This window comes from Stenella coeruleoalba, assembly GCF_951394435.1.
Source record: "Stenella coeruleoalba genome assembly, chromosome: X".
Classification (NCBI taxonomy): Eukaryota; Metazoa; Chordata; class Mammalia; order Artiodactyla; family Delphinidae; genus Stenella; species Stenella coeruleoalba.
Window position 1 is genome coordinate 23,270,131 of NC_137152.1, and position 27,842 is coordinate 23,297,972.

Consider the following 27,842-nt stretch of genomic DNA (forward strand, 5'->3'; position numbering starts at 1 on the left):
CTTAGAGAATCCTGAAGTAGATTGAATGTCTGGAGGATTTGGTTAGAAAAGGAAAGCATCAGCATCGTTTCTCGATCTTACACAGCCAGGTGGCAGTGTTGCTTCTTGGAAGATAATCATCAGAGGTTTGTAGGTTTGGAACTGGGTTTAGGGCTTGACTCTTAGCATTTATTTTATTATTCTTTTGAATCCGATCTACTGGCACCTTATTTCTCCCCAGTCATGTCACTGGAGCAGCAACACGAGCCTGATTCCTTAACTTTTTCAGGTATCCTTTTTTTTTTTTAAACACCTCTGATTTCCTAGATGAAATATATTTACCTGAAAGAAAGATTGTATGAGGAAGAATTAAAATATAGTTCCTGGCTGTTCTTCCTATGGAAAGACTCATTATCAGGGAAGAAATTGTAGTTTCATTGCAACAGATTCTATGAAAACTGCAGCACAAGAATACTTTAAACAGTTTAGTCCATTCCATGTGACTGCAGGGTAATTAGTGAAATCCAGATTAATCAGAAACTTGCTAGGCAGCAGGGTGATTTGACTAACAGCCTGGGAAGGTACAAAATAACTGGGTAATGAAGTGGATCCGGTGATAATGTGCAAGACTGCTCCTGGGATTGTACAGAAATACATTATTTAGACAGATGCTGTATCTTGTGGACAAGAGATCTTTAAAACTGGAAATATTGTATCTTTCCTATCTGATTCTGCTTCATGCCCCCATGGACTAAAGATTGAAAAGCAGCATTAGAGAGGGGAATGTTTTAGGAAACTCTTTCCAGGTCCAATCTGATATCTGTCATCAAAGGTGGAGGATGTGTTCTGTGTTACTCTAGGGCTTTGTCACACATATGACCCTCATAAAAAATAAACACTGTCTCAAGTAGGAAGAACAGTTATCGCTCTCACTTTTTTTCATAGGTGATGAACTTGAAACTCCAAATGTGAAATGTGACAATGGAATGTAGTTACTCACAGCATGCAAAGACAAGCTTTCTTTCATTAGTGATGCTATGGGAGTTGCCAGGTATCCATACCCAGGCTGCAGCTGAAAAATCCTCTTTAATTTTGCTCAGGCAGAGTGGAAAACTCCATGCACACATTATTGGGCAAATCATCAGCTTCATGGATGATATGAGCACATTTTTGCCCAGGTGAAGTTCTCAGGGATAAGTAAGTGCAAACAGCACCCACTGCTTATTAACTCTAACAAGAAGAGTTGGCCTTAGGCATAAAGGAAATAGGTGTCTGCCTATGTGGCAAGATTCAGGAAGCAGCCAAATGGCTTCTTGCTTTTCCCTGATACAAATAGATCTTTGTCCCTACCATTGCCATTCTCCCAAGTGGGACCGCATCCACAGGACCAAAGGTAGATGGTACGGTCCTTAGAGGGCAGCATGGGGATGCTAGACGAAATGCATGGCTGGGACATTTGGCAAAAGGAGAAACAAAGAGACAGCAAATTTCTAGGCTTTGAGAGTTGAAACATAAGCAGAGTTTAGTTCAACTTCCCCGTGAGGAATTAGCAAGTAGAAAAAAATCAACAACAATAACAACAATAATAAAGATTATTCCTTAGGAATTGCAAGGCATTATAATGGGTGATGTGAGCAATAAAAATGAAAAAAATATATATATATATAAACGTTGTGCCCTCAAGAAGTTTAGAATTTACCTTGAAAGATAACACATGTGCATGTAAAATCCCACCTAACTGTTTAAGGCAACACACTACAGGTGTGAAATGTCTGACAGGGCAGGGGGTGCTTGAGCTCGGTAATCCAAAAGAATGCTCTTTGCCTTTTTTTCCTTAATGTTTAGTTTGTGATTTGGGAGCACATGGGCATTGCTCTGGGGTTAGAATTTAATGTTTCAGAAGAGGCTGGATAAAAGTTGAAAGGTGTTATTTATTTCTTAAAACCAAAACAAAGATATAAAGATAATCTGACTCTGCTCTCATCTCTCCAGTTCTAACTATAAACCACATAATTCAGTCAGCAAGAAGTGATTGAATGCCAGTCATGGGGGAGATGCCCTATATTTGTGTAGCATTTAATAAGTTATAAAATCACATGCATGTTTATACTTTCTATGCATCCTCATAACTTCTCTGCAAAGTAAGTGGGGCAGAAAGTACTCTGGAAATTTATGGTTGAGACCCCTGAACACACTGCCAAACTCAAAGGTCGATTTAACCACACTGATGCTCAGTGGATGGTTCTGCCATCAAAGGCCCTGGCCCCAGTAGGGGTGGAGACATAAGTCACACACATGAGAAGAAAAAGAAACTACAGAGAGATAGTAAAATTAAAAGGCATTGGACTATTAATCAGAATATTTTGATTTATACCCTGATGCTGTTGATTACACTGAGTGAACCGAAAGAAGTTACTTGATGTCTTGTGATGCCTATTTTTTCATCCATAAAACTAGCCAATAGCTTGCTTCAAGGGGTTGCACACATACTGGATAGGCTTTAGACACAGAAAGGTTCTACATAAATCTGTGACATTAAAAGGGAAGAAAGAATGAAGAAGTATGAAGAGAAATTTTTGTATATTTATAAAAATATATAAGATTTTGGTTGATCTCTACAAGAACTTTTGAAGTAGGTATTATGCCTTTTTTTAAATTTTTTTTAATTTTTTGCGGTACGCAGGCCTCTCACTGTTGTGGCCTCTCCCGTTGCGGAGCACAGGCTCCAGACACGCAGGCTCAGCGGCCATGGCTCACGGGCCTAGCCGCTCCACGGCATGTGGGATCTTCCCGGACAGGGGCATGAACCTGTGTCCCCTGCATTGGCAGGCGGACTCTCAACCACTGCGCCACCAGGGAAGCCCGATATTATCCCATTTTATAGATGGGGAAAACTGAGGTTTGAAGATGTTTAATCAGTTGCTCCTGTTTACTTACTAGTAAATTGCAGGGCCTGGATTCAAACTAAGACATTTTTACTTGCAATTTTCCATGTTTCCTCATGTACCTATGCTTCCCTTTAAAACATATTGTAATTATCATAGTAGTTTGGGGGAAATTAGAAGAAGTCACAGGCAATCAGGAAGCCTACATTCCAGCCCCAACTCTGTCACAAAATCACTTAACCAGTTAACTTACTTTGTTTAGTCATTTAGATACTCTGTTTTCAGGTCAGTAAATTGAGAAGGTTGATCTAGATAATTTCTGGGATCTCTTCTAGCTTTTCAGTGACTGACTTGTCTCAGTTTCCCTGGATTGTCTCAGTTGTAGCACTGAAATTCCCACATTTCTGGATATCCCACAGTACTGAGATTTTTATGTTAACATTCTGTGATTCTGTGTTCAGGGAAAAAGCTTTGTGGAAGAGGGAGTATGAGCTGAGCCCTGCAGGTTGGGCAGTATTTAAATAGGCAGAAAATGAATTATTCCCATCGAAATAGATGTAAGACCAGCAATGTACAGAGGCAGCAATTAATCAGTCACAGTGGACAAAAGGATGTGAGAGATGACATAGGAAACAAAGACGGCACAGGCCCATTTTATGGGGAGTTAAACATCAGAATTTTGACTCCATGTGGATCTCAATGTAGAGTTTGCATAGATCTAAGGATTCTTTGTAAGAACAGTAATGATAATAGCAAATATTTGCTGAGTGCTTACTGTATACCAGGTACTAAGCTAAACCCTTAACATATATTCTCACTTTTAATTCTCCTTATAAGCCTACACAGCAGTACAATTATTAACTCCATTTTCATGATGAAAAAGGTAAGGACTATAGAATTTAAGGGAACTGCTAAAGCTTATACAGGTAGTATGTTGCAGGGCTAGGATTTGGACTTTGTTCATTTCAGGCAAAGCCCTTAACATTTATTCTCCACTCATTCAATATCTGCATTTTCCTGTTACGCTTGCTTGAATAATGACTCACTCATTCCTCAACATATTTATTTCTAATTTTTAGCAACTTGCACTATTCCTTGAGCCGACCACAGTGCTATGGCAATTGACGGCAACATGAATTAAGAGTTTTGAGTCAAAATGGGAATTGGCAATCTCTAGCAGGTGGATGTGCCCCGCGTTGCCCTCTGGAAGGGTCACCACCAGCCACTGTACCATTTGCAAATGATAGCACCCAGTTATGCTCTCCCCAATTCTCCTAACTCCTCTATCTAAAACCAAAGAAGAGATGGTTTTCCTGGTTTGAAAATTGTTTCAATATTGAGGATATAATTTTACGTTTCTCCATCTTTGTCCAAGAAATAAAGGATCAAGAGACCCAATGTGTCTCCTTCTGGCTGTTGATGATAACCCACAGAATCAGGAAGATGGCCAGATTTAGGAGATGTGATAAAGTTATAAAACACGATAGAGACAAAATGAATGTAATTTAATTCAAATATATATATATTTATATCTTTATTGGAGTATAATTGCTTTACAATGGTGTGTTAGTTTCTGCTTTATAACAAAGTGAATCAGCTATACATATGCATATATCCCCATATCTCCTCCCTCTTGCGTCTCCCTCCCACCCTCCCTATCCCACCCCTCTAGGTGGACACAAAGCACCAAGCTGATCTCCCTGTGCTATGCGGCTGCTTCCCACTTAATTCAAATATTAATTCAAACATTTGTCTTTCTGGGAAAGGGACTGTGTATTCCATTGCAGATACCTCTATTGCAATACCATTTCAAAGAGGGAAAAAGAATGTAAAAAAAAAAAAAAAGATGCCTTTAAAAATACGTTTAATTTCACAATGGTAGGATAACATATGAAGTTACAAATAAATGTGATAATCGTAATGAGGCTTAAGAAGTTATCATTTTTTACAATGGATGAACTGGTATTTTTTTCCCTATAGTGACATTAGCATAGGAAAGTTAGACATTTAAAAGTAGGCCATACTTTATATTGCACATTCCTTTTGGAAAGTTAATATATATTATTTTTTATTTTTCTCTCTGCTAACCATTCACTTGTGGAGAGACGATAAGGCAAAGTAATTGATGGTTTGAAGTCATTCTATTTCTACATTTAAGTATATCTGATACTAAAAGAGGGAAAAAATAACTATACACTGGAGCAATTCGCCAAAAAAAAACACAAAACTATGCCCTTATAATAAGCAGCATTATAGAAATCACTGTGGAAATGAAATAATGTGCTTCAGTAACTGAATTCCTTTCTACCAGTTACATTTAGTTCACATAGAAATATTGAAGTGATGGAATTAATTTTAGCCATTTATGCTGAAGATGGTTATAATTAAAAGTATACTTTATTTTTGAGGTCAGGCTCTGGCTTTTTTGTTTTGTTTTGTTTTTGGTTTTGTTTTTTCCCTCTTGCGTCTCCCTCCCTCCCACCCTCCCTATCCCACCCCTCCAGGCGGTCACAAAGCACCGAGCTGATCTCCCTGTTCTATGCAGCTGCTTCCCACTAGCTATCTATTTTACGTTTGGTAGTGTATGTATGTCCATGCCTCTCTCTCGCTTTGTCACAGCTTACCCTTCACCCTCCCCATATCCTCAAGTCCATTCTCTAGTAGGTCTGTGTCTTTATTCCTGTCTTACCCCTAGGTTCTTCATGACATTTTTTTTTCTTAAATTCCATACATATTTGTTAGCATACGGTATTTGTCTTTCTCTTTCTGACTTACCTCACTCTGTATGACAGACTCTAGGTCTATCCACCTCATTACAAATAGCTCAATTTCGTTTCTTTTTATGGCTGAGTAATATTCCATTGTATATATGTGCCGCATCTTCTTTCTCCATTCATCAGTTGATGGACACTTAGGTTGTTTCCATCTCCGGGCTATTGTAAATAGAGCTGCAATGAACATTTTGGTACATGACTCTTTTTGAATTATGGTTTTCTCAGGGTATATGCCCAGTAGTGGGATTGCTGGGTCATATGGCAGTTCTATTTTTAGTTTTTAAAGGGACCTCCATACTGTTCTCCACAGTGGTTGTATCAATTTACATTCCCACCAGCAGAGCAAGAGGGTTCGCTTTTCTCCACACCCTCTCCAGCATTTATTGTTTCTAGGTTTTTTGATGATGGCCATTCTGACCAGTATGAGATGATATCTCATTGTAGTTTTGATTTGCATTTCTCTAATGATTAATGATGTTGAGCATTCTTTCATGTGTTTGTTGGCAGTCTGTATATCTTCTTTGGAGAAATGTCTATTTAGGTCGTCTGCCCATTTTTGGATTGGGTTGTTTGTTTTTTTGTTATTGAGCTGCATGAGCTGCTTATAAATTTTGGAGATTAATCCTTTGTCAGTTGCTTCCTTTGCAAATATTTTCTCCCATTGTGAGGGTTGTCTTTTGGTCTTGTTTATGGTTTCCTTTGCTGTGCAAAAGCTTTGAAGTTTCATTAGGTCCCATTTGTTTATTTTTGTTTTTATTTCCATTTCTCTAAGAGGTGGGTCAAAAAGGATCTTGCTGTGATTTATGTCATAGAGTGTTCTGCCTATGTTTTCCTCCAGGAGTTTGATAGTTTCTGGCCTTACATTTAGGTCTTTAATCCATTTTGAGCTAATTTTTGTGTATGGTGTTAGGGAGTGATCTAATCTCATACTTTTACATGTACCTGTCCAGTTTTCCCAGCACCACTTATTGAAGAGGCTGTCCTTTCTCCACTGTACATTCCTGCCTCCTTTATCAAAGATAAGGTGACCATATGTGCGTGGGTTTATCTCTGGGCTTTCTATCCTGTTCCATTGATGTATCTTTCTGTTTTTGTGCCAGTACCATACTGTCTTGATTACTGTAGCTTTGTAATATAGTCTGAAGTCAGGGAGCCAGATTCCTCCAGCTCCGTTTTTCGTTCTAAAGATTGCTTTGGCTATTCAGGGTCTTTTGTGTTTCCATACAAATTGTGAAAATTTTTGTTCTAGTTCTGTGAAAAGTGCCAGTGGTAGTTTGATAGGGATTGCATTGAATCTATAGATTGCTTTGGGTAGTAGAGTCATTTTCACAATGTTGATTCTTCCAATCCAAGAACATGGTATATCTCTCCATCTATTTGTATCATCTTTAATTTCTCTCATCAGTGTCTTATACTTTTCTGCATACAGGTCTTTTGTCTCCTTAGGTAGGTTTATTCCTAGATATTTTATTATTTTTGTTGCAGTGGTAAATGGGAGTGTATTCTTGATTTCACTTTCAGATTTTTCATCGTTAGTGTATAGGAATGCCAGAGATTTCTGTGCATTAATTTTGTATCCTGCTACTTTACCAAATTCATTGATTAGCTCTAGTAGTTTTCTGGTAGCATCTTTAGGATTCTCTATGTATAGTATCATGTCATCTGCAGACAGTGACAGCTTTACTTCTTCTTTTCTGATTTGGATTCCCTTTATTTCCTTTACTTCTCTGATTGCTGTGGCTAAAACTTCCAAAGCTATGTTGAATGAGAGTGGTGAGAGTGGGCAACCTTGTCTTGTTCCTGATCTTACTGGAAATGCTTTCAGTTTTTCACCATTGAGGACGATGTTGGCTGTGGGTTTGTCATATATGGCCTTTATTATGTTGAGGAAAGTTCCCTCTATGCCTGCTTTCTGCAGGGTTTTTATCCTAAATGGGTGTTGAATTTTGTCGAAAGCTTTCTCTGCATCTATTGAGATGATCATATGGTTTTTCTCCTTCAGTTTGTTAATATGGTGTATCATGTTGATTCATTTGCGTATATTGAAGAATCCTTGCATTCCTGGAATAAACCCCACTTGATCATGGTGTATGATCCGTTTAATGTGCTATTGGATTCTGTTTGCTAGTATTTTGTTGAGGATTTTTGCATCTATGTTCATCCGTGATATTGGCCTGTAGTTTTCTTTCTTTGTGACATCCTTGTCTGGTTTTGGTATCAGGGTGATGATGGCCTCGTAGAATGAATTTGGAGTGTTCCTCCCTCTGCAATATTTTGGAAGAGTTTGAGAAGGATAGGTGTTATCTCTTCTCTAAATGTTTGATAGATTTCGCCTGTGAAGCCATCTGGTCCTGGGCTTTTGTTTGTTGGAAGATTTTTAATCACAGTTTCAATTTCAGTGCTTATGATTGGTCTGTTCATATTTTCTATTTCTTCCTGATTCAGTCTTGGCAGGTTGTGCATTTCTAAGAATTTGTCCATTTCTTCCAGGTTTTCCATCTTATTGGCATAGCGTTGCTTGTAGTAATCTCTCATGATCTTTTGTATTTCTGCAGTGTCAGTTGTTACTGCTCCTTTTTCATTTCTAATTCTATTGATTTGAGTTTTCTCCCTTTTTTTCTTGATGAGTCTGGCTAATGGTTTATCAATTTTGTTTATTTTCTCAAAGAACCAGCTTTTAGTTTTATTGATCATTGCTATCGTTTCCTTCATTTCTTTTTCATTTATTTCTGATCTGACCTTTATGATTTCTTTTCTTCTGCTAACTTTGGGGGTTTTTTTGTTCTTCTTTCTCTAATTGCTTTAGGTGCAAGGTTAGGTTGTTTATTCGAGATGTTTCCTGTTTCTTAAGGTAGGATTGTATTGCTATAAACTTCTGTCTTAGAACTGCTTTTGCTGCATCCTATAGATTTTGGGTCATCGTGTCTCCATTGTCATTTGATTCTAGGTATTTATTTCCCCTTTGATTTCTTCAGTGATCACTTGGTTATTAAGTAGTGTATTGTTCAGCCTCCATGTGTTTGTATTTTTTACAGACCTTTTCCTGTAATTGATATCTTGTCTCATAGCGTTTTGGTTAGAAAAGATACTTGATACGATTTCAATTTTCTTAAATTTACCAAGGCTTGATTTGTGACCCAAGATATGATCTATCCTGGAGAATGTTCCATGAGCACTTGAGAAAAATGTGTATTCTGTTGTTTTTGGATGGAGTGTCCTATAAATATCAATTAAGTCCATCTTGTTTAATGTATCATTTAAAGCTTGGGTCTCCTTATTTATTTTCATTTTGGATGATCTGTCCATTGGTGAAAGTGGGGTGTTAAAGTCCCCTACTATGAATGTGTTACTGTCGCTTTCCCCTTTTAAGGCTGTTAGCATTTGCCTTATGTATTGAGGTGCTCCTTTGTTGGGTGCATAAATATTTACAATTGTTATATCTTCTTCTTGGATCGATCCCTTGATCATTATGTAGTGTCCTTCTTTGTCTCTTGTAATACGATTTATTTTAATGTCTATTTTGTCTGATATGAGAATTGCTACTCCAGCTTTCTTTTGGTTTCCATTTGCATGAAATATCTTTTTCCATCCCCTCCCTTTCAGTCTGTATGTGTCTCTAGGTCTGAAGTGGGTCTGTTGTAGACAGCAAATATATGCGTCTTGTTTTTGTATCCATTCAGCCAATCTGTGTCTTTTGGTGGGAGCATTTAGTCCATTTACATTTAAGGTAATTATCGATATGTATGTTCCCATTCCCATTTTCTTAATTGGTTTGGATTCGTTATTGTAGGTCTTTTCTTTCTCTTGTGTTTCTTGCCTAGAGAAGTTCCTTTAGCATTTGTTGTAAAGCTGGTTTGGTGGTGCTGAACTCTCTCAGCTTTTGCTTGTCTGTAAAGATTTTAATTTCTCCATCAAATCTGAATGAGATCCTTGCTGGGTAGAGTAATCTTGGTTGCAGGTTTTTCTCCTTCATCACTTCAAATATGTCCTGCCAGTCCCTTCTGGCTTGCAGAGTTTCTGCTGAGAGATCAGCTGTTAACCTTATGGGGATTCCCTTGTGTGTTATTTGTTGTTTTTCCCTTGCTGCTTTTAATATGTTTTCTTTGTATTTAATTTTTGATGGTTTGATTAATATGTGTCTGGCGTATTTCTCCTTGGATTTATCCTATATGGGACTCTCTGTGCTTCCTGGACTTGATTAACTATTTCCTTTCCCATATTAGGGAAGTTTTCAACTATAATGTCTTCAAATATTTTCTCAGTCCCTTTCTTTTTCTCTTCTTCTGCAACCCCTATAATTCGAATGTTGGTTCGTTTGATATTGTCCCAGAGGTCTCTGAGACTGTCCTCAGTTCTTTTCATTCTTTTCTCTTTATTGTGCTCTGCAGTAGTTATTTCCGCTATTTTATCTTCCAGGTCACTTATCTGTTTTTCTGCCTCAGTTATTCTGCTATTGATCCCGTCTAGATTATTTTTCATTTCATTTATTGTGTTGTTCATCGTTGTTTGTTTCATCTTTAGTTCTTCTAGGTCCTTTTTAAATGTTTCTTGCAAGGGTGAGCTGTGACAGGGTGAGAGAGAGTCATGGACATATACACACTAACAAACGTAGTAAGGTAGATAGCTAGTTGGAAGCAGCCGCATGGCACAGGGATATTGGCTTGGTGCTTTGTGACAGCCTGGAGGGGTGGGATAGGGAGGGTGGGAGGGAGGGAGACGCAAGAGGGAAGAGATATGGGAACATATGTATATGTATAACTGATTCACTTTGTTATAAAGCAGAAACTAACACACCATTGTAAAGCAATTATACCCCAATAAAGATGTTAAATAATAATAATGAGTTGAAAACAAAAAAAACAAACAAACAAAAAAAATGTTTCTTGCATTTTGTCCATTCTATTTCCAAGATTTTGGATCATCTTTACTATCATTATTGTGAATTCTTTTTCAGGTAGACTGCCTATTTCCTCTTCATTTATTAGGTCTGGTGGGTTTTTATCTTGCTCCTTCATCTGCTGTGTGTTTTTCTTTCTTCTCATTTTGCTTATCTTACTGTGTTTGGGGTCTCCTTTTCGCAGGCTGCAGGTTCGTAGTTACCGTTGTTTTTGGTGTCTGTCCCCAGTGGCTAAGGTTGTTTCAGTGGGTTGTGTAGGCTTCCTGGTGGAGGGGACTAGTGCCTGTGTTCTGGTGGATGAGGCTGGATCTTGTCTTTCTGGTGGGCAGGTCCACGTTTGGTGGTGTGTTTTAGGGTGTCTGTGGACTTACTATGATTTTAGGCAGCCTCTCTGCTAATGGGTGGGGTTGTGTTGCTGTCTTGCTAGTTGTTTGGCATAGGATGTCCAGCACTGTAGCTTGCTGGTCGTTGAGTGAAGCTGGGTGCTGGTGTTGAGATGGAGATCTCTGGGAGATTTTCCCCGTTTGATATTATGTGGAGCTGGGAGGTCCCTTGTGGACCAGTGTCTTGAAGTTTGCTCTCCCTCTTCAGAGGCACAGCACTGACTCCTGGCTGTAGCACCAAGAGCCTTTCATCCACTCGGCTCAGAATAAAAGGGAGAAAAAGTAGAAAGAAAGAATTAGTAGAAGTAGAAAGAGAGATAGAAAGAAAGAAGGAAAGAAAGGAGGGAGGGAGGAAGGAAGGAAGAAGGGAATGAAGAAAAAAAGAAAGGAGATAAAGTGAAATAAAATAAGAAAATATTATAAAGTTATTAAAATAAAAAAATAATTATTAAGAGAAAAAAATAAAAAAACAAAAATAAAACGGATGGTTAGAACCCTAGGACAAATGGTGGAAGCAAAGCTATACAGACAAAATCTCACACAGAAGCATACACATACACACTCACAAAAAGAGAAAAAGGGGAAAAAATCATAAATCTTGCTCTCAAAGTCCACCTCCTTAATTTGGGATGATTCGTTGTCTATTCTTGTATTCCACAGATGCAGGGTACATCAAGTTGATTGTGGAGCTTTAATCCGCTGCTTTTGAGGCTGCTGGGAGAGATTTCCCTTTCTCTTCTTTGTTCTCACAGCTCCCAGGGGCTCAGCTTTGGATTTGGCCCCGCCTCTGCGTGTAGGTCGCCGGAGGGTGTCTGTTCTTTGCTCAGGGAGGACGGGGTTAAAGGAGCTGCTGTTTCGGGGGCTCTGGCTCACTCAGGCTGGGGGCAGGGAGGGGCACGGAGTGCGGGGTGAGCCTGCAGCATCAGAGGCCGGCTTGACATTGCACCAGCGTGTGGTGCGCCATGCGTTCCCCCGGGGAAGTTGTCCCTGGATCCCGGGATCCTGGCAGTGGCGCGCTCCCCAGGCTCCCGGGAGGGGAGGTATGGAGAGTGACCTGTGCTCGCACACAGGCTTCTTGGTGGCGGCAGCAGCAGCCTTAGCGTCTCATGCCCGTCTCTGGGGTCCGTGCTTTTAGCCGCGCCTCGCGCCTGTCTCTGGAGCTCCTTTAAGCAGTGCTCTTAATCCCCTCTCCTCGAGCACCAGGAAACAAAGAGGTAAGAAAAAATCTCTTGCCTCTTCAGCAGGTCCAGAATTATGCTTTGAGAGTTCTTCTCTCATTTCTTCCACCATACTCAGGCTTGCCTCTATATACATGTTGAAAATATATTTATATTGTATATATATGAGAATATGTGAAAGGTACATCAACATGGTGCCATCTATCTTAGTTAAAACCTTGTTAAATTATTTTAAGCGTATAATGGCCATATATTAGGAAGAATGACAGTATCCAAGAGAGGTCCAACAAAGCATTACCAAAATATGCCTTTGCTGTGGGAGGCAGGTTTGTTACTAAAAGTGATTGATATGAACCTTTTTTGTCATTGTTAATTTTAAAAAGTAGTAGAAGAAGTATTGCCCATTGTAGGTGTTATCCTGGGAGATACAATTCCCAGAAATAGAGCATTAGAGACAAAAGAAAAGACAGAAAGATCTCTGATTACAGTGTATCTAAATAATTTTATTTTTATACATTCCATCTCTCAAAGATTCAGGGAACCAACTATGTGGAGAGGAAAAAATCCCACCACAATCCTATAGAACTGCATTAGTTATATAAATAATCAATACTGGAAACACACTTCTCAGTTTTAGATGTGGAAATAAGATTCTACAAGCAAAATATGGCAGTGTCTACTAGGACTGTGTACACCCCTCCTTACTCAAGGATTTGCAATACAAGGGAAATCATCTAACAAGGCACACAGAAAAGAGAGATTTTTCATGGAGACTTAAAGAACAAATCTCTAAAATTGATTTTCTAAAGTGAATGGAGTAAATTTTTAAAAAACATCTGATTTGCATCTCCCTCAAGAAGAAATGCTTTATAAAATAATCACTGGAAGCATTGATAGAAATAGTAAAATTAAAATATTGCTGAAGTAGAAATATGTTATTCCTCTTATACATATCTATGTTTAATATAATTTGTAATCAGAAAAAGGGAAAATTAAACAACAAAGCAATATCAGTTTTATCCAGTAGATGGGCACAATTTTAAAAGATTAAGTATGTACAGTGTTTGCAAACATATGGAGAAACATACACTCTTTTACATTATTGATGGAAATGTAAATGGATAAAGCATTTGGGGAAGGTAAATTGATAGAATATATCAAAATTGGAAATGTGAAAATCACTTATCAGCATTTTTGCTTCAATAAATCACTTTAAGAATTTTACAAAAAATACTCTGCTGGTCAACTGTTTGTTCTTTTTTTTAACATCTTTATTGGAGTATAATTGCTTTACAATGGTGTGTTAGTTTGTGCTTTATAACAAAGTGAATCAGCTATACATATACATATATCCCCATATCTCCTCCCTCTTGCATCTCCCTCCCACCCTCCCTATCCCACCCCTCTAGGGGGACACAAAGCACTGAGCTGATTTCCCTGTGCTCTGCAGCTGCTTCCCACTAGCTATCTATTTTACATTTGGTAGTGTATATATGTCCATGCCAGTCTCTCACTTCATCCCAGCTTACCCTTCCCCCTCCCTGTGTCCTCAGGTCCATTCTCTACGTCTGTGTCTTTATTCCTATCCTTCCTCTAGGTTCTTCAGAACCTTTTTTTTAGATTCCATATATATGTGTTAGCATATGGTATTTGTTTTTCTCTTTCTGATCAACTGTTTTGGATTTGTGTCTATCAACAATCCATTCTTGATGCAAACCCTAGTTCCCTAGTGCATGTGGTCCTAGTCTGGGTGTTGATGATTATGACCCAGACTTCCTAACACAAGATAGCATATATCCAAGTTAAAGCTACCTAAAGGCCTTTCATGAAATTTTATATATTTTTATTGAGAGAAAGTGATGAGAGGATGTGGACTTGAGGCTTTGAAGGGGTGTCTTTCCCAACCTGAGAATGAGCACAATATTCAGATGGAGAGAACACTGATAGGTATAGACGTTGTTAAGATTGCCTAAGATTCTGCATCCAGCCATGCCTTAGTTCATCTTTGGACTTCTCAGTTACGCAAAGCAATATATTTCCCTTTTTGTATAAACTATATTGAATTTAATTTCAAAGATACATGTAAAAGGCATTATCTTAGAAGATAACACTTTAAAAACATGGTACTTTGAGCTACAATGTAGAATTTTAAAAGGTTAAATTTGTATGTATTGACATAGGAAGTTCTTCAAGAAAAAAGTGAGAAAGGTAATGAACATAGAGGATGATTATATTTGATGAAACTGAAAAGATCATGAAAAGATGGTTACATGTATAATTACAGGTGGAGTTTGAAGATGGACATTTCTCTTTTGCTCTGTATATATCTGTATTGTTTATATTTTTAAACCAGGAGTACATTTGTGAATTTTTGAATTACTTGTGTAATTAGATGTATTAAAAGAAAAAATAATCAGAAATATTGAAATGAATGAGAAAAATTATGGAAGTCTAAGAAGTAAAAAGACAAACTACAGAGCTCACTAAAATGTGTCACAAAACATGGAAATAGCAATAAGCAAAGGTGTAATGGAAGTACTGATAAGATATGGGAAAACACTCTCATAAATGATGCAACAACAAATTTTACTGTATTAAAAAATAGAAATGTCACAGGTCTCATTTTCTGAACAAAATGAAAAAAAAATACTAGATGTTAAGAAAGCAAAAGTTTATGGTCTTCCGGGTCTTCCTATTTCCCCTGCTATGTACATGAAAATAATACCCAAAGCCCTAGCAATTATATATAAAACAAACATAAGAAAATTCTGAAAGATGAAGAAGATGGACTGGCTAGAAATCTTGGGCTTTAAGAAATGAAATGACAGCACATTTCCTGGGTTTTCTTTTGCTGCCTATATATTCTGTACTGGGTGGTGGAGAAGTACACAACTCAAAAATACCAGTGAACAATGATTTAAAACAAAAAGCCTCAAGGGATGCTTGCTCTTTCTTAGCAATGGATCTGGAAATGGGAATCGTAATATGACAGAGACATTTTTTGACAGTAACTATCGTACTTCAGCCAAACACCATGGCCTCTCCCATTACTGTCAGCAAAGGATGAATATGGAACATGAACATCCACATTCACCCTACAATGACAAGATGCCTCTCTTTCTCCCCACCAGGATGGTTTCAGAGGAGGCTAAGTAGGGAGTCTATACTTTCACCATTGCCCAGAGGCAATGAGAAACCCCTCCTAGCCAAACCTTATGGTCACTTGGGGAGCTTAGACTTCTACTCACTACCAGGCAGTAACAAGAATCAGTAACAACAGCTCACTGTTGGAGTGGTGTCAAAATACCACTGAGTGGAGAGCCTGGAATTCCACCCTTACCCAGTGGTAACAAGGTGCCACTATTTCTCCCTATCATCATGGTATCAGTAGATATTTATCCACAACTTACACCCCTGCCCAGTGGTAACATGACATTCCTCCCCCTACCCACAGTATTTGCTATGTCAAATAGGGAGCCTAGATCTCCATCCTTGTATGCTGGTAATGAGGTGCCCTCTCCTCTCTCCAACAGAGTAGTGTCAATGAAGACCAAGTGGGTTGCCTGGATTTCCACCCTCACCTGGCAGTAAGGATGTACCCCTCCCATGCCCAGCAGTGAGTGGAGACCATGTAGAAAGCCTGGGCTTCTACCCCCATGCAGCATTAACAAGTTAGGATGAGGGTGAGTAACACGTTTGTGTATATATCCAGTATGACACAACCTTTGTATTGTAACTCGATGATTAAATACATTTTTATTTAATGTAATTTCTTATATATTTTAATTTAAATCTACCATTTTTAACTGGTTTTCTAATTGTCTTACCTGTTTTTTATTGCCTTTTCTCTCCATGATGCTTTTATTATTTTAGAGTAATTGAAAAGTATTTTATTTGGAACCCTAGAGATTTCAGTCTAGGATAATGAGTCCATCTTGGGCTCATCCAACTATAAAATAAATTTAAATTTTTACCACTTTTTAGAAGACCTTAAAAACTTTTACCTTAATGTATCCAATCCCTGCTTTTTTGTGTGTTTTATTCTATTTCTATTTTAAATCCCCAAATAAAGCACAATTATTGTTCATGTGACCAACATATACAGATTTTTACCCACGCATTTATATTTCCACTCTTTTAGTACTTTTTATATCTTCAAATTTCTGAAAGAAACATTACTTTTCTGCCTACATAGTACTCTTTGATATTTCCTTTAGATTATTTTTGCTGGTGACAAATTTTATTAGTTTTTGTTCATGTGTAAATTTCGTCATACCTTCATAATTTATTAATATTATTTTTGCTGAATACAGAATTCTAGATAATTTTCTTTCAGTAATTTAATGATATAAACCCATTCTGACTTCTGTATTTCCTACTGAGAAGTCAATGAGGAATTTTTGTTATTGTTGCTTCATTGAAAGTAATGTATCTCTTTTCTCTGGATTTAATATTTTCTCTCTTTTTTTTGTTTTGATTTGTAACAATATTACCATTATGTACTGTGTGATGGGATATGTTTCCATTTTACTTATCTCATTTGGGTTCTGTAGAACTTATTGAACCTTTGCTTGATAGCATTTGATAAATATACTAAATTGAGTGTTTTGATATAAGCAATCTATTTAGAAAATATTATAGATAATTATTTTATTATGCTAACAACACAGAATATAACTATAGCTACTCCTGAAAAGAAGTATAAATGACTTGAATAATAGAAATGTAAAAATGTATTGAGATACATCATTTGAACATGAAAAATGGCTTCCCATGGAAACATGTTCTTGTATGGGAGCATGGATAAACAAATAACAGAATTTCTTTCTAAATAAGCAATTCTAATCAAAGTCACAATTGAGTCAATTTCAGAAACTAGCAAATTAGTTCTAACTTTTATTTGCTAGAAAAAAGAAGCAGCCAAGACTACTTTAGAGAAAAGGAGTAACAAAAATGTGACTAAATCAACACTTAAATGTACTATAAAACTGCATTATTTTAAGCAGTGGATCATTTATGCAAGGTTCACAAGGAAAATTAATTGGTCACTATATATAGTCAAAAAGGGATGGTACTAAACATATATAAGAACTTAATAATTATAGCAGAAATACCAAGAATGGGGATGGAATGTGGATTAATTACTAAAATATTGAAAAATTGGTGAATATTTTGTAAAACGTCAATTTAGGTCCTCAATTAACAATTTAGACTAAAAATAATCTTTAAATGTTTTATTTCAAATAAGTTGATGGCTGTGTTGGGAAACATTCTGAGTAGACATCTAGATTCATTGCAAAAAAAAAGACATAATTTATTAACAATTTCTATAATTTGCATATAAGGGCAAAAGTGTTTCTGGGTTTGTTATACAAAAAGTCTATAAAGCAACTCATACACTTTAATACTATTTCAATTTTAGGAATGTCTCCTAAGAAAATAATAGCACTATTGCCAAATATTTGTATACAAAAGCATTACTACATTAGTTATAATGGTAAAATTTGGAAAAAGCCTACATTTTCACCAATAATATAATTGTTAAATTACATATAGTTCTTTGAAATTATGCATCTTATATTGATAATTACATATGTAATTTGGAGAAATGTAATGACATAGGGAAGTACTCCAAATTATCTGCATCATTTTAAGTAGAGTGTAGTATATTATTCAGTTGCAAAATCTTTGGGTTTGCTTTTCATGAGCATTTGATTTTCTTCTTTAAGCATTCCAGATTTTCCACAATGAGAATGTACTTTGACCATCATGGGAAAAAATGTAAATGAACAAAATTTGTTAAAACAATGAAAAATCATCATGGCACCTATAAATCTCAAAATAAGGCAAACACTAAGAGTGAGATACTCTCACAAATATTTTAAAGTCCAAAATCATAATTTTCCAAGTCTCCTTTACCAAGTCTCCTTTTCCAAGTTCTCCTCTCCACAGAACTCTGCTCAGCATAGCATCTGTGGTCAAAGGGACCATTTGCAGGAAACAAGATAAATTAGCTTGCAATCTTATCATTTTTCCTGACATATTTAGTTCTGATTATGATGTTTGAAGCATAAAAGCAGCCCAGAAGGGAATGCTTCCCTTCCTAAACTCTAGAAGGGTCTCAAGTTAGGCTCTATGCTATCAAACTTCCCTGCAGTTACACATTACATTATCAGACAAGGTAGAAATACCCAGGGATAATATACACCCATAGGCCAAAAAAACAAAACAAAACAAAAACAAAAAGAAAAACAATACTATATATGAAGAACCCAGGAATTATTAAAGAAAGACAATGCAAAACAAACAGAAATATAAAATTCGATAGACCAGAAAGAATATGAGTTAAAATGAGGGGAAAAAATGAGTTTAAAGAAACACAGAAGAGAATGAAAAATAAGGAAATGGAAGAATAATTCAAGCATATCTCTCAGGAGGAATAAAAGGAAGGGATAAAAATGGGAAATAAAAAGTAAGACAAATAGAGGATAAAATTAGAAATTTTAATATTAGTATATTTAAAGTCCAGGAAATAAATAAAAACTAAAGATGACAGGAGGAGCACATTTGGAAAAAGTAACTATGGGGGCTTCCTGGTAAACCAGTGCTCTGGACTGAATGTTTATGTCCCCCTAAAGTTTATGTGTTGAAACCCTAATCCCATTGTGATGGTGCTTGGAGGTGGACACTTAGGAGGTAATTAGTTCATGAAGGTGGAGCTCTCATGAATGGGATTAGTGCCCTTATAAGAAGAGGTGAGAGAGTTAGCTAGCTCCCTTTCTGCCCTGTGAGGACACATGGAGAAGACAGCAGTCTGCAGCTGGGAAGAGGGCTCTCACCAGAACCCAGCTATGCCAGTACCGTGATCTTAGACTTCCAGCCACCAGAGCTGTGAGAAATTATTTTCTGTTTTTTAGAAGCCATCTAGTCTATGGGACTTTGTTATAGCAGCCTGAACTAAAACTAATAGCATATTGAAAAAACTGTATATAATAATTCTTCCTCCTGATATTCTGCATACATTTTTTAAATGGTAAAGATTTTTTTCAAAGATATAAGAAGACAAAGAGTGTAGCACAGAAAAGAAGAAAACAGCAACACAATTTTGAAAGCTGAGAGACAGATGGATGAGTGGAAATTGATTTGGTTTTGATATAGTTGGCAAAATTGATAATCAATTTGGCATACATATTTGAATCCTCAGGAACTGACATTGCTGGTTACCTATGAAATTGAATTTGTTAAGGGTTATATAAATGGAGAATGATTTGGAAAATGGCATAACAGGGATAGAGATGAATAAAGTAAGATAGTGATGAGTATATATGCAAATAATACAGCCTCAAATTATGCAAAGCAACAACTTTGAAAATATAAGGAGAAATGGTATATCAACAATTATAGTTAAAATTTTAAATTATTTTTCTTGGAAATTAATACATATGAGAAAGAATAAAGAAGGTTAATGTAAGATTAATATGTTCAAACCAATAGATAAATGGTTATTACTTTAAATGACAACAGAGACCTCAGTGTTTCCTTTCTTAAACAAAAACTATGATCAAAAAGAAATTTGCTCACTGCAATAAGAGCTCTCATAAAACAAAAACTCAACTATATATTTAAAAATCATATTGAGGGCTTCCCTGGTGGCACAGTGGTTGAGAGTCCGCCTGCCAATGCAGGGGACACGGGTTCATGCCCTGGTCCAGGAAGATCCCACATGCCACGGGGCGGCTGGGCCCGTGAGCCATGGCCGCTGAGCCTGTGCGTCCGGAGCCTGTGCTCCGCAACGGGAGAGGCTACAACAGTGAGAGGCCCGCATACTGCAAAAAAAAAAAAAAAAATCATATTTAAACAAGTAAACAAAGGAACAACTGTAAAATCTTTAAAACTGACACCTTTAAGATTTCAAACATGAACATAATTCCTGTCAGTTCTGTTTGATATAAAACTGGAGGTCCTGGCCAATGCAAGAAGTAGAGCCCAGAATTATAAGAATTAAAAGAGAAAGAAATTAAAAAAACCCTCAAATATTCTCATAATATAGATAATGTGGTTATCTATATAAAAATTGAACAAAATATTAGGTAAGCTATTGGCACTAGCAAGAGAGTTTAGTAAAGTTGCTCAGTACAAGATGTTCTTCTATTCCACATCTATATTAAGAGATGGAGTTTTGATGCACTTAAAATCCTTATTATAGAATTCATATTACGTACACATAAATAATTTTTATGGAAAAAAATTTTAAGTTCCAAGAATAGAGGATCTCTACAATATATATCACAGCAATCTACAAAGTCATAGCAAAATATAAAACAAAACAATGTGACATTGGTGGATGAATGCACAGGTAGAGCAATGGAATGGAATAGAATGGAAAGCTCAAAAGCAGTGTTGTGTACATACAGAAAATTAATATAAAGTGGCTACCACAAACTGGTGTGGAAGTGTTGCATTGTTTGTTAGTTAGTTGGTTTTGGAAATCTGTGTCAATATATAGAGAAAAATTATTTTACCTCTAACTTTTACCATTATTTAAAAATTTACTTTAGGTGGGGCTTCCCTGGTGGTGCAGTGGTTGAGAGTCTGCCTGCTGATGCAGGGGACACGGTTCGTGCCCCGGTCCAGGAAGATCCCACATGCCGTGGAGCGGCTGGGCACGTGAGCCATGGCTGCTGGGCCTGCTCCTCTGGAGCCTGTGCTCCACAATGGGAGAGGCTGCAGCAGTGAGAGGCTTGCATACCACAAAAAAAAAAAAAAAAAAAAATTTAGGTGGATTAAAGATCTGAAAATGAAATGTAGAAATTTTGAAACAATAAACTAACTTGTAGGAAAATGATTTTGTGAGCTAGGGATGGATGTGAAATTCTTAAATAATATTCTAAACAGGAGAAAATACTTAAAATTTTGATGACATTGATTGAATGCATCAAAAATTACAGAGTTTTTTTCAATAAAGAACATTGTATGCAATGCTTACAAATGTATAACAGACTGAGAAGAGTATCTGTAATATCTAAAACTTAAGGGTATTTATATGTAGGCTCTTTTACATTGATCTTAGCAATATGTTTTCTTGATATGTCTACACAGGCAAGGGAAACAAAAGCAAAAATAAACAAATGGGACTGCATCAAACTAAAAAACTTTTGCACCAAAGGAAACCATCAATAGAACGAAAAGGCTACTTACTTACTGCATGGGAGAAGATTATTGCAAAAAATACATCTTATAAGGGGTTAATATCCAAAATATACAAAGAACTCATAAAACTCAACATTCAAGGAAAAAAAACCTGATTAAAAGCATAAAAGCATATGCCAAGGAATGGAATAGACATTTTCTCCAAAGAAGACATAAGGATGACCAACAGACACATGAAAACATTCTCAACATCACTAATCATCAGGGAAATGCAAATCAAACTGTAATGAGGTACCACCTCACACCTGTCACAATGGCTGTCATCAAAAAAACAACAAATAACAAGTGTTGGGGAGGATGTAGAGAAAAGGGAGCCCCCGTGCCCCATTGTTGGCAATGTACATTGATGCAGCCACTATGGAAGACAGTATGGAGATTTCTCAAAAAATTAAACATAGAATTACCATACAATTCAGCAATTCCACTCCTGGATATTTTCCCAAAGAATGCAAAAGTACTAATTCGAAAAGATATGAATTAGTTCCCCATGTTCACTGCAACATTATTCATAATAGTCAAGATATGGAAGCAGCCTAAATGCCCATTGATAGATGAATAGATAAAGACCATTTGGTGTGCACACACACATACATACACCCAACGGGTATGACTCAGCCATAAAAAAGAATGAAATCTTGCCATTTGCAACAACATAGATGGACCTAAAGGGTATTATGCTAAGTGAAATAAGTCAGACAAAGACAGATAACGTACGATGTCACTTATATGTGGAATCCAAAAACAAAACAAAACAAAACAAAAAAACGGAAACAGAAAAAGAGTCATAGATACAGAAAACAAATAGGTAGTTGCTGAAGTGGAAGGGGTGGAGGGAATGAATGAAATAGGTGAGGAAAATAAAGAAGTACAGACTACCAATTACAAAATAAATGAGTCAAGGGGATGAAGTGTACAGTGTGGGGAGTATAGTCAATATTGTAATGTGTTTGTATGGTGATAGATGGTAACTAGACCGGTGGTGATCATTTTGAAATGTATAGAAACATCAAATCACTAATTCGAACAGATGAATGCACCTCATTGTTCATAGCAGCATTATTTACAATTGCTAAGGTATGGAAGCAACTTAAGTGCCCATCAACAGATGAATGGATAAAGAAGATGTGGTATATACATTACAATGGACTACTAGTCAGCCATAAAAAGAATGAAATTTTGCCGTTGGCAGCAACATGGATGGACTTGGGAAGACATTATGCTAAGTGAAATAAGTCAGACAGAGAAAGACAAATTTGTATGATATCACTTCCATGTGGAATCTGAAAAATACAACAAACTAGAGAGTGAACCGTAAAAGAAGCAGACTCACAGATATAGACAACAAACTAGTGGTTAGCAGTGGAGAGAGGGAAGTGGGGAGGGACAATATAGGGGTAGGGGGGAAAAAAGGTTATCATGGGATTATATGAAATCATGTGTGTGAAACTTTTGAAAATTGTAAAGCACTATAGAATTTAAAGAATCTTTCATTCAATTAAAAAAAGGAGATCTGATTTGTGGTTACCAAAGGCAAGATTGAAGGACGAGGAATTGGATAAATGTGATCAAAGGTACAAACCTCCAGTTATAAGATAAATAAGTACTAGGGATGTAATGTACAACACACTAAACATAATTAACACTGCTGTATGTTAAATGTCAAAGTTGTCAAGAGAATAAATCCTAAAAGTTCTCATCACAAAGAAAAATACTTTTTTTCTTTTTCTTTTATATGAGATGATGGATTGTGGTAATGATTTCATCATATGTGTAAGGCAAATCATTATTCTATACACCTTAAATGTATACAGTTGTGTATGTCAATTATATCTCAATAAAAATGCAAGAAAAATATACAAGTTTCTAGAAAAAATATGTAGGCTATAAAAAAGACAGAACTTCCAATGTAAAATGGGCATAAGCAGTAAGTAGTTAACTCACAAATGGAAAATCCTAAAAGGCTTAAAACTAAATAAATACAAGTGCAATCAAATCTCAGTGGCAATTAGGAAAAAAGGAAATTAAAATAGAAAGAGAGACCACTTATAGCTATCAGTGTTGCAAAAATCTGAAAGTCAGCTAATGCTAAATCTTGATGGAATGTGTTGAAATAAGAACCCACATGTTCTGAAGGAAGGAGTACAAAATGTTAGAGCTAATGTGGAGAGACTTTTTTAAAGTACTCATTTAAGTATGCACACATTCTATGTCTAGAATGATTTTATAATTTTTCATACAAACTGTGACACTTCAAAACTATTTTAAGATAATTGGCATAAACTGGAATTATTCTGGATAAACTGGAATACATAGTCACCCAACGTATTACATCAATCCCATCCTAAATATATCCAAGAGAAATTAAAGGATCAGTCAATATAAGGACATATATGTGTGTTCCTTACTGTATTCATGGTGGCAATAGAGCATTATGAAAAGTAAGTGTCCATTTGTAGGGAAACGTAAAATAAAATGAGGATGTATATTATGCATTGGTTAGGTGCAGTTAAATGTACATTCAGCAACATTAAAAATTATTGTGAAGTGAAGCAATAAACACTATATTTCATCTAAGATACATGATTATTCAAATATATGTATATATGCTGTCTATGGGTAATTTGTAGACTAGGAAGGTGAAATGGTACTTATAGATTAAAAGAGAGAAGGAAAATACTAAATTAAAAAATTAATAAAGGGAAAAGACTGAAATTGAACTGAGTATTACTAATTCAATCAAACAAAAATAACCTTTAGATATTTTTTTCTTTTTCCTCATAGTAGTAATGTAATTAAAACTGAACATGTCCATCTACTCCTTACGCTAATTTATGCATAACAATATGTAACATTGAAATGGTTTATCTACATTTACCATGCTCTGTTAAGAATCGTAACAGATGTCTCGGTGTTTGAGAATTCCTAGTTGAAACATTATTGTGGTCGTCTTTTGGCTCCAAAGTCACTTCTGTGTTTTTATTGGTAAATTAATTGAAGAGCACTTTTATTTTCTCAGCTGCTTCAGGGAGAAAATACAGTGATGGCAAAATAATAATAATGATAATAATCCTAAAAGCGTAGATGGTTTTGACTCATAGGGATTTTTAATCTTCTACCATCAACAGAGGTAAAAACTGAGCCAGCTCTTTTCAAATTGATGCTTCTGATGCAAACCTAGTCAGAGAAGACTGCAAGTTTAACAGTTAACGAAGGTTAGACAAATTAATTTAACACTGTATTCACAGAAGTTACGAATTGTCAATGAGTTTTTTTGTGGTATCCCATGGCATCAAATGCAAATTAAAAATATACTGGGTTTTGAAGATCAAGTTCAAAACTCTGGTGGAAGTCACATTCAAACGAGTACACATTTATACATTAACAGAGTCGGCCATATAATCTTCATGATCCTCACCTGATGGTATTGATTGTTTTTCAATGAAATGAGTAGGGTTTTGTTGTCATGAAGACGAGCCCTTATAAAGAATAAACTAAGATGTTTGCATTTGAAAGCAGACAATGAAGAGAGCAATAGAATTGAGTTTGCAAAAGGAACCTGATGGGACAAATTTGTTCCATACGTCCATTTTCCATTTGCTTCCCCCGCTCATTATTGACACAAAAAGCATTAAAAATTGCTGATTTATTTTAACAACTCCTGTGTGTTTCTAAACAGTTTTAAACTTTTTATTTTGAAATAATTGTAAAGTCACAGGAAGTTGCAAAAATAGTACAGAGAGGTCCCATGTACCTTCCATCCAGTTTCCTCTAATGGTTATGTCTTACACAAATATAGTACAAAATAAAAACCAGGAACTTGACATTGGTACAATGAGTGTAGAGTTCTGTGCTATTTTTTCACACATGTAGATATGTGCAACTACTAACACAGTTAATAGTTATGGAAAAGTTATTCCATCATCCCAAGGATCTACCTCAGGCTATCCCTTTATAGTCACACCTATCATGCTCCCCTCTACCATTCCTAACCCCTGACAACCACTAATCTCTTTTTCATCTCTATAATTTTGTCATTTCTAGAATGCTATGTATGAATCATACAGTATGTGACCTTCTGAGGTTGTCTTTTTTTACTCATCATAACACCCTTGAGATATGTCCAACTTGTGTATCAACAGTTCATTTATTTTTAAAGCTGAGTAGTATCCCATGATATGGATATATCATAGATTGTAAGCCATTCACCTATTGTAGAACATTTTTATTGTTTCTAGCTTTTTATCATTATAAATAAGCTTATATAAATAATCATGTACAGTTTTCTGTGGATGTAAATTTTCATTTCTGTGAGATAAATGTTCAGGAGTGAAATTGCTGGGTCATATGGTAAATTTATATTCCAAAATTTAATGTTTATTAGGTTAATCTCATTATTTCTTTATATGTAAGTCTATATAAGTAAGTCTCTTCTTATTCAAGGATGAGCTATGCATGGTAAATAGTTTAACATGGGACCATGAAAAATAATAAAAATATAAAGCAAAAAAAGGTTGGCCACAAAGATTTGCAAACAAAAATCCACTCTTAGTCTTGGGTTTTAACATCATCCATAATAATTTCTTCAAATTTAGGAAAGCTGGATTCCAGTCTCAGCTCTCCTTCTAGTTTTTTGGTTGACTATCTTGATAGCTTATCTTTCAGCTAACAGATATACCATAATGGTACCTATTTATCAATATGTGTACATGAGCTTGGAGAGTACCCATGAGTTTGTAGTATTACCCTCTTCTCTGGATTATACCCTACTTTTACTCCAGTCTCATTTCTGAATCTTGGTTTAGTTGGTTTAGTCTTTCATGAATTATTTTCTCCCTTCTTTCCAGATTTGGCATTGCATTTGTTGCTTTGACTTCTAAAGTTAAGCTCACACTCAAAACTTTGGCTTGACTCACTCCTAAATTCCCAATTCAAGCTAAGTTGGAAAGGCAACCTACTAAGTTAGTCTCTCAAAGATAGTTCTGGGGCTATGAATCAGGACCCAGAAAGGTAAGCAAGGTCAGATTCTGCATCACTTCAAGCAATTTAATTAATATCTCTAGACTTCAATTTCCTCATCTGTATATGGTCCCCTCAGTTAATATTATCCTGTTATTTTGCATTATAAATTGCCAAAAGACTCAAGCTTTTATGGTCCTTTCTTTTTTATTACTTTTTTTTAAAATTACTTTTTATTGGAGTATAGTTGATTTACAATATTGTGTTAGTTTCTGCTGTACAGCAAAGTGAATCAGTTATACATACATATAAATCCACTCTCTTTTAGATTTTTTTCCCATATAGGTCATTACAGAGTATTGAGTAGAGTTCCCTGTGCTATACAGTAGGTCATTATTAGTTAACTATTTTATATGTAGTTGCGTATATATCAATCCCAATCTCCCATTTTATCCCTCCCCCCCTTTCCCCCCGGTAACCGTTTGTGTTTTACATTGGTGACTCTATTTCTGTTTTGTAAATAAGTTCATTTGTACAATTTTTTTAGATTTCACATATAAGTGCTATCATATGACATTTGTCTTTCTCTGTCTGACTTCACTAAGTATGACAATCTCCAGGTCCATCCATGTTGCTGCAAATGGCATAATTTAATTCTTTTTATGGCTGAGTAATATTCCATTGTATATTTGTACCACAGCTTCTTTAATCCATTCATCTGTCGATGGACATTTAGGTTGCTTCCATGTCCTGGCTATTGTAAATAGTGCTGCAATGAACATTGGCGGTGTATGTATCTTTTCGAATTACAGTTTTCTCCAGATATATGCCCAGGAGTGGGATTGCTGAATCATATGATAGCTCTGTTTTTAGTTTTAAGTGACCTCCATACTATTCTACATAAGAGCTGTACCCATTTACATTCCCAGCAACAGTGTAGGAGGGTTCTCTTTTCTCCACACCCTCTCCAGCATTTATTGTTTGTAGATTTTTTGCTACCCAAAGCAATCTACAGATTCAATGCAACCACTATAAAATTACCAACAGCATTTTTCATAGAATTAGAACAAAAAAATTTACAGTTTGTATGGAAACACACAAAAAAACACAAAAACCAAAGCAATCTTTTTTTTTCTTTCTTTCTTTTTTTTCATGGTACGTGGGCCTCTCATTGTTGTGGCCTCTCCTGTTGCGGAGCACAGGCTCCAGACGTGCAGGCTCAGCGGCCATGGCTCACAGGCCCAGCTGCTCTGTGGCATGTGGGATCTTCCTGGACTGGGGCACGAATCCGTGTCCCCTGCATCGACAGGTGGACTCAACCACTGCGCCACCAGGGAAGCCCAGCCAAAGCAATCTTGAGAAAGAAAAACAGAGCTGAAGGAATCGGGCTCCCTGACTTCAGACTATACTACAAAGCTACAGTCATCAAAACAGTGTGGTACTGGCACAAAAACAGAAACATAGATCAATGGAACAGGATAGAAAGTCCAGAGGTAAACCCACACACCTGTGGTCACCTAATCTATGATAAAGGAGGCAAGAATATACAATGGAGAAAAGACAGTCTCTTCAGTAAGTGG

At 36.3% G+C, this 27,842-nt stretch overlaps 1 protein-coding gene across 9 annotated transcripts in view; it reads left to right on the top strand.

Annotated features, from left to right (window-relative positions):
* Positions 1-27,842, top strand: part of DMD (dystrophin) — a 2,843,071-nt gene that overhangs the window by 45,793 nt on the left and 2,769,436 nt on the right. For all 9 annotated transcript variants that reach the window (XM_079909736.1, XM_079909735.1, XM_079909718.1 and 6 more), the window contains exon 2: positions 15,630-15,779. The gene's annotated coding sequence lies outside the window, so the exon portion shown is untranslated. The remainder of the gene's footprint in view (positions 1-15,629; positions 15,780-27,842) is intronic.